This window comes from Phalaenopsis equestris, unplaced genomic scaffold (assembly GCF_001263595.1).
Source record: "Phalaenopsis equestris unplaced genomic scaffold, ASM126359v1 Scaffold000036, whole genome shotgun sequence".
Lineage (NCBI taxonomy): Eukaryota > Viridiplantae > Streptophyta > Magnoliopsida > Asparagales > Orchidaceae > Phalaenopsis > Phalaenopsis equestris.
Window position 1 is genome coordinate 6,260,888 of NW_018164478.1, and position 8,732 is coordinate 6,269,619.

Here is an 8,732-nt window from a genome sequence, read left to right on the forward strand (position 1 = left end):
TATTATAATAGAAAATTAAATATAAAAATTAAAATTTAGGTTTAGATATGAAAGTATATGAAAATGATTTGATATGCATGTAAGCCATCCGATCTTAAAACATAATATAAGAAACTTAAGAAGACATTATTTTCTAAATCTTCGGTAAACATATCATTAATTTTGGTGCTATTTCAAATTACTATTAATTTTTAAATTTCCCTTATTATTTTTATTTTATTTTATTTTTATATTTTAATTTGAATTAAAATAGGTTTTATTGTAATAACTATTTTTAAACACTGAAAATAATTTAATTTTTTTAAATATTTGTAAAAAATAAAAAAAATTATATTAATCAAATGTGTTTATTTTATTGGAGGATCTCGTCTTAGTGGCAGTGCTGTAAATTAGCCGAGCTTATGGTTCTTTAAAAAATATTATTATTTGTTATTGTAATGTTAATACATGAAGTTTAAAAATTTTATTTGTATTTGAGTCGTTTGTTCAGTGAGCCGAATATAAGTTACTCGCGAACCATGTGTCATTTTGAGTCATCTTCAGTCACTCAACAATAGTAGGATGTTAAGACTAGGGGTGAAATTTAAATCTTATTGTTTATATTAAAATATTTATCTAAATAAAATTTAAAGTATATTTATTCTATTTGTTTAATTAATAATTTTAATTGACTATATAATTTAATTTAACTATTTCAAGTCAAAAAGAGCCGGATATAAATGAAAAAAATTTTTGTTTGTATTTGACTCGTTTGCTTATTGACTAATTGTACGCAGGCTACTTAATGAGCCTAACACGAGTTGTTGCGAATGATGAGCTGTTTTGACAACCCTAGTAAATAGTGTGTAGAAATTTATAGAGAAATTTTTTTTTTATGTCAAAATAGTTCTTATAATTTATATAGTATTATTGTAATCCTAAAATTATAGAAATATTTAAATAAATTTTAATCATTTAAAATTGAATTTTAATAGTCTTTAATGAAGATTTTTAGTTTTAATTTAAACAATAATATGAGACTATTTTGACACTATTTTTTTTTCTAATTAGAAGATTTAAATTCGAATAACATTCTAATTATTAATTTTTAATTTAATTATCATTAAAATTTAACTTAAGAAAATAATTATAATATGATCATTTTAAAGTATCGTTATATTAATTCTTATTCAAACACTTAAATATGCAATTGTATTATATTATACTATTTCTATATGCATCATTGTTAACTATATGAACACCTCAAGCAATAAGATTGAATATTTGAATACATTATGAATCTCTATAACTTGCTAATTTTATGTATTTGCATATTTAGATTCTAAAATTTAACATTTATATTTATAATATTTTTATTATGTATGTAAATATTAAGATTTTTTTTAGCATGATGAACACTCAAAGTTGATATTTAATATTGAATCCTAATATGTTTGTGAATCACACCCACGGAATAAAACGTGAGGAGAGAGAGAGAGAGAGAGTGTGTGTGTGTCTTTGAGTGAGAGATGAGTGAACATTAATGAAGAGTAGACAGTGTGCCTTTATTCACAAAATTATTTTCTTGTTTATACGGGAGAGAATACAACAATATGATGTTACATTTTTATCAATGATTTAAAATGGGATGTACATGCTATTTTAGCATTCTCCATGTATAAGTTTATCGCTCGACTGCTCTCTAGCTCTATTGACTTTACTTGATAGGCTTCGGATCGACATGACTGATTCAGTTGGCTGGGCCTGTTGTTTTTGTTGCCAGTCAATTGATATAATTTGGTTTTCGACTCTTGATAACTGATGGACGGACTCCAAATATCTTTGATATGATGCTGAGGAATTGTGTCTTCCATCAGGCCGGCTTCCTCGTGGTGGTTTGCCCGGACGTCTCTCTCATTTGTGATCAAACAGTTGAAACTCAAATCATTTGGTTGCCTTTTTTGTCCACTTCGTGGCTCGGTCAGTTTTCTCCTTGCTGGTTTTAGCTCGGACTGCTGCATTCAGATAGATAAGCGGGTCTCATATTCTTTTGTCAGCGACCAATCCCCCATCATACTCTTTCTTCTAAACTCTTAGATCTCCTTAACATTAGGAACGGCATATTTTTATATATATATATTTAAAAATTTTCATTTTATTTTCAAATGATGTTCTATGCATTTGAAATATTAAAGTTCCAAGTCATAGATATATAAATATATAAGAAAGGTGTCGTTATCTCTGTCTGAAGGTGCCACTTTATGGGATGTGACATGAAAGTGCATGGTGGGTTCACATGCAATTTAACATGGTTGGTTCTCAATCCAAGTGATGGTTCACGGGGCTATGAGTGAAATCATTCTAGCTATTATCAGTTAAAAGGCTACTTCGGAAAGTAAAATAAATGATGCGGTTGTCTAAGATGAGTAGCACCCTTTGTTTTTTTCCTTGATCAATGAAGAGAATATATATATTTGAGCCAATAGCATATTGGTTGAAAATAAATGAAGATTTATTAGGGGGAGTGAATTGTGAGTGTTACAAGGATGAACATGGTGGAGTTGAGTTATTACAAGGATGAACATGGTTCCAACAATAAGAGATTGGATCAAAAAATTGGGAATCCATTTTATATTTAATCCTCCTCCTTTTATAGGGGGTAACATCTATTTAGAAATAAGTGTAGATCATAAAACCTTCTATACTTGCAATCAGCCTTTTATAATCACATTTAGTCCTTTATGACAATTAGCCCTTTGCACTTGACCATTTGCATTTTGTCTTTCATATTCGTTGCTCGTACCAGTTTGTGTGTGGTTAAGCTGGAACGATCACCTGTGCCATCCTTGTTTCGGCTTGTCTCTATAGCTGGCCTAGAGTGGGGGAGAGGCACATTTAGGTGAGTCATTGGTCTTGTTGGTTTGCATTGCTGCCTTTTTTTTGTTGTGCTTAGAGAAATATGCATTTTGCTTATCTTTTTAGCCACATAAATGCCTCTTAAAAGTTATTTGTGATTCTGTGAACCAAAATAAAATCATTTTTGTATCGTAGAGTACTTGATTAGAGCTTGTGGCTATCAATAATGATTCAGCCAAGATTTGAATATCAATTGAATCCCAATTGGGGAAATTTTAATCATATGAGAATCTATTCAAAAGGTAGAAACTAGCATTAGCCACTATTTCACCCTCGATGAAGATGTAGTAGTGATGTGCGAGCGTAACTCATGAGGTGTTGGCCTTTGATATTAAGAGTAAGGAAGAGAGGGAGAATGGGAGGCTCATCCAAGCATTGTTGGCTTGGCATTAGTTGACGTCATAGGGAGGGAAATTTTATTAAGGCATTTTACAAAGTACTTTTATATTATTAAGAAAATTTTCTACTTTTAAGGTGGACAATTGCCTACCCTATCACATGCATGGGTCTACCCTTATTCAAACCTTGTATGAATCATACTCTAACAAAGTTTAATCATTGTTCAAATATCACTCGATCAAGGTTTGAATGGATTTAATAAATGTTTGAACATAGTTTAACTTAATTTGAATATAATTCAAATATAATTTGAGTAAAGATCAAATTATGATTGAACAAAGTTCGAATAACATTTAAGTAGGGTTAAATAATTTATAAATATATATATACATTTGTGCCTGTATATATACGAGCAGACACACATATAAATATTATATCACATATACTCATACACACACATGAAAGTAAAGGGGCATTTACACAAATACCACTCGATTCTTTTGTATTTACATGTAACACACACACACACACACACACACACAATCTCAAGGGAACTAGATAAATATCCTAATTGGTCAAAGTTCTAGTTTACTGAACCCTAAGTTTAGTCCGAAGCATTCAAAGTTTTTGATTTTGCGATGCATCTAATTTACAATAATGAAAACTTAACCTTACTTTTGAAGGATTTTCGATTAGATGAAAAATATAATATTCCCCTGAATTATATGGTATGAGTTCTCTATATTCTTTCAATGAGTCTCCCAAGATTTTCATTGACAACTAGAGCCAAATCCTTCTCAACTTCTATCAAGGTCATGAGAAGCATTGAAAAACTGATATTATAATTAATGAGACTTAGCAATGCCAAGTTTCTAAAGATTCTCTTAGTCTCCTATTTAGGTTGTAATCCACTGTTGACAATATATCTATTCCACTGGGTTATTGTATGTTAACCTACTCATTCTTCTAGAAAACAGTTAAATGTCTTAGATTACAAGTGATTATAATAACTTTCTAAATCATCAATTTAGAAATAAATGAAGTTCAAAAAGTTAACACGCCAACTTTTATCAAAGTTTTATTAAGTTTAGAAAATTCTAATGGAGAAAATAAGGTTCAAAACAGAAGAGTATGAAAACACTTAACTACTACACATGGTTGAGAAAACATAAAAAATTCTATTGAAATTATATGGAAAACCTAAACTGGAGTGCCTCTACTTGAAATACACAATGATCTTCCTCGCACAATAATTTTTTTTATCTCCCACATACAAGCAACATAATGCCTCACAATCTCACCACTCCTCATAATGCACACTCTCAAAGTAAGAGAAATCAAAGAAAAAAATGGAGAAAATAAGGTACAGATCTTCTAAATGGCTTTCTTTTCTCAAAATGGCTCTTCTCCTATGTGGTTAGGCATTGATTGTCTGACAGTGGGGGAGTTCAATGACAACGATGGAGCTTGATGGTGGTGGATTGACGGTGGTGGATTGACGGTGGTGGAGCTTGATGCTGGCGGTTTGGCGGTGGCGAGACTTCAAGATGGCAATCCAATGGTGGTAGAGCTTGAGTGAGGCGATCGAGCATTGGTTGATTGATGGCGGTGGGGCACGATAATAGTGTTGGAGTTGAACGACCAAGTTGCAGTGATAGTGAAGCTCGACAGTGGCAGTCCGAAGGTGGTGGAGCTCAATGGTGACTGTCGGGTTGTGGTGGAAATCAATGACGAAAATCCAGGGGTGGTGGAGCTCGATTATAAGGACTGGACACTGGTGGTTTGACGGTGGCGATCCGATGGTGGCGGAGATTGACGATGCTGATTTGATGGTAATGGAGCTCGATGGCGGCGGTCAAACGATGGTGGAGCTCGGGAATCCTTAGAAGCTTGGATCTCCTTTTAGCCTTTTCCCCCAAGTCCAAATCCCAAATCCCACTTTCATGAATGGAGAGGGTGTCTATTTATAGATTTTATGAATTACATCATCTATAAATATTATATGAATTTGAACCACTTTATGAAACAACTAAGACTGACACCTTTGATTAGATGGTATTATATAAGCATTTGAGTGTCTTAATGATGTCAAAATCAAGTGATCTTAGGCTCATTGGATTCAACTCGATGAAATACTTGATTTCATTATAAGCTTGTTATATTTGGAATTCAATTGATCATTCAATTGCAAATTCAAAGACTCTAATTGTGCTTAAATGGCTTGATCTGGGTTTGATTAGACTCGGATCGAACCAATTTTTTTCTCCACTGGGCTCGCCTTGTCGAGACGGTAAACTTAACTATAAACTTGTTGGAATCGAGGGCCTTGAATGATCTTGAATTTGAATACAGAATGTTTATTGTTCAAAATGCTTTAAGATTTGTACATGATTAAAATATTTTTTAGAGGACGTATCACTCATATTGAAGGCACAAGCATAATGTGAGTGAAGTGAAAAGCTATCTCAAACTTTTAGAGGACGTGTCATTCATCTTGATTTTGATTTGGTGTTATTAGGGTGCTAATTTAACTGTAATGTGGTGATATTGTGATATTGAAGTGGTGTTATTATGAACATATTTTGTTTTTATTCTGTTGATGTTATTGTGGTATTGATATGGTTAGGCATTGATTGTTTTTATTCTGTTGATGTTATTGTGGTATTGATGTTATTATGTTGTTGTGTTCATGTCTAGATATTCAAGTGGTGTTATTGTGGACATATTTGGCTTTAACAAATTGTCTATTTTACATTATCTTCTTTTATATGTTTTTGAAACTAAGGATGTTCAATTGCAGGCATCAACCATCTACGGTAAGATCAGTTCTTGATTTGATCAAGCATACCCTATTTGAGGAAACTGTAAACATCTTAAAATACTTAAATGTATTTCAATTTTTCAATGTGCCTCCATATTCACAAGATAATGTTCTAACACTGCACATCTTGAATTTTTAGGATGTTGAACAATGGGTGTTCAGGATGAACAGGAAGGAATTAAGTTTAGATTTCAACCAAGTTGCCTTACTGATAGACATGCCCAATAGAGGAGAACTAGTCCATTGATATAAAACTTCTTCATGCGGTGTATCTGTGATACAAATAAAGAATTACTTAGTTGAGGTTTCATCCGAAGAGTAATCAATGCTCTTTGATGAACTGCTTATAATGTTTTTGTTAATAAACTTATTATTTCCTTCGACAACTTTAGTGTGTCGCAAGGGCTTTACAATTTTACTCAGAATCTACACTTCTTTTCATCATTTAATTGGCCTGCTATTGTTTGTGAGTTTCTTTTTGACCCATAGTGTTATAAGTATAATCCTGATGAAGTTAAGCGATTTGTTATTCAATTCATATTTTTTATATTGTTAGCACATTCTAATTTGATCTAAAACTTTATAGATCAAATTATTTGTTAAAGATGCTGAGAAAGATTTTCGATGTAGTCCATCAAAATGAACAGTTACTATGACTAGAGGCACCTCTGCACAAACAAATAGTGTCGACTGCAGCATGTTTGTGTGCAAGTATATCAAAATATTAGTAGCCATTGAGAAATTTGATTGAAATGATAAATTGGGAAGACAAGAAGAAAAGCTAAAATTTATAGCAGAATCATATATGAACTTTGTTTGTGGGCATTGTTTACTCTGTAACTGATTTTAAAGTGATTGGCTCATACCGTGTTAGCTTTTAAATGGTTTTATTTTTATTGTAACTATTGGTTCTACAATTGATACACATAAGTTTTAATTTTATACTGAAATTTCTCCGAAAATATTACATAGCTCAGAAGAAAGAACTTATAAAATTGTGCAAAACAATAAGTTCGACTTCACATCTTTTATTAGTGCTATGTTATAAACTTTTCAATGAAATTCATCATCAGGCTGGTATATGTTTATGTAATTTGCAGCGCAATACATAGTGTATATGATTCCTGTTATGTCGCAATAATCATAAGTAAATGTTTAAGAAAAAAATAACTGTAGAAAAATTCTGAAACACTATTTGTATAGAATTCTACAGCAAGACCATATAATCCATATAATAACTCTTCCTCGAACATTTAATACAAATTCCTTGAATGAAATGCAGTTGCCTGCTTCAGCACAAGGCTGCTTTAGAAACGAGAGCAATTACAGACGAGCACATTTGAAATCTTCGTCATTCTTATTTTATCTCCATGCTTTCAAGAATTTTTTAAGTCCTAGAAAACAATCAGTAATAGAGATTGTTGACTTAGAGATATCTCGACAAATATTATTTGTGGACTAACTTCTTTTGTGTTGATAAGATTCACGTTCCAAATATTTCTTTATTGAAGTATGCTGACTACTTATATCTAATGTTGTACAAATTATTTAGCCAAACATTGTCATGTAGATTTTCTTTCTCAATCGTGATAGCCCAAATTTGTTTGAACTTCTCTAGAGTGTAACATTTGCTCATGAATTTGTAGAATAGTTTGTTGACTGCCTTATTACCCACACAACAATAAACTTTCGAAGGAAATTTTTTGTAAATATGTCACTGACATTATATATGATGTGTATGTGACAGATAATCTTTTATAGCTATTGTCATTGCTTAAACCTGATCAATAAAGATTGTTATTGGATGTTTATCATTCGTTATACAAATAAATATTTTGAATAGCCAATTGAACGAACCAATTATCTTGTTCAAGAAAAAATTAAGTAAAAAAAAAACATTTTACTGATGGTTCACAATAACAAAAGGAGTACAACATATGTTATATTTATTTAGTATATAACTTATATAAAAATTAATGACATCTACAAAACAGTCACAATCAAGCCTATATGTGTCATCACTCCAAAAAAAGCTCATCAACCCACCATACTCATTAATTTGAAAGTCCCACACAAATATACTATCCTTAGTTTGTCTCTCCTTGAACAATCGTAATAGAGAATTAGTGTCACCATTTTTAATTCTAGCTCTTCTCTCTTTTTGAATGAAATTGAAAGCATATCTCTTCATACATATAAGTTTCTTTACTCCCCCAACTTCTGTAGCAAGAAAGTTAAATGCATCTGTAGCTCTAATCTTAAATTTTGTCATCGATCTGAGCACATATGCATTGATTTTACTTATTTTTCTACTGGAACGCAGAAGGTTTATCACGAGGCTTCAGTGAGTAGTGGTTATGACTTTCTACACATTTTTTAATTATCTAGTTGTCTTCAACATCAACTTCATATCAAATCATTGTTGGACAACCAATCATTGTGTCCGTTTTTTTGAACTTCACCATTTTGAGGAACTTCAACTTCTTTTTAAAACCAGTTTTGCCACATGAAAGTCCCTCGACTTAATTTTCCTCAAATTTGGCAATAAATTATTATGGTCTTTTTAAACAGTAAATCCAACATGATGCACATAAGTAGGGTTGTCAATTTGGCTCGTTGTTCGCGAACAGCTCGTGTTCGGCTCGTTAAGTAGCTCGTGTTCGGCTCGTTCGTTAAG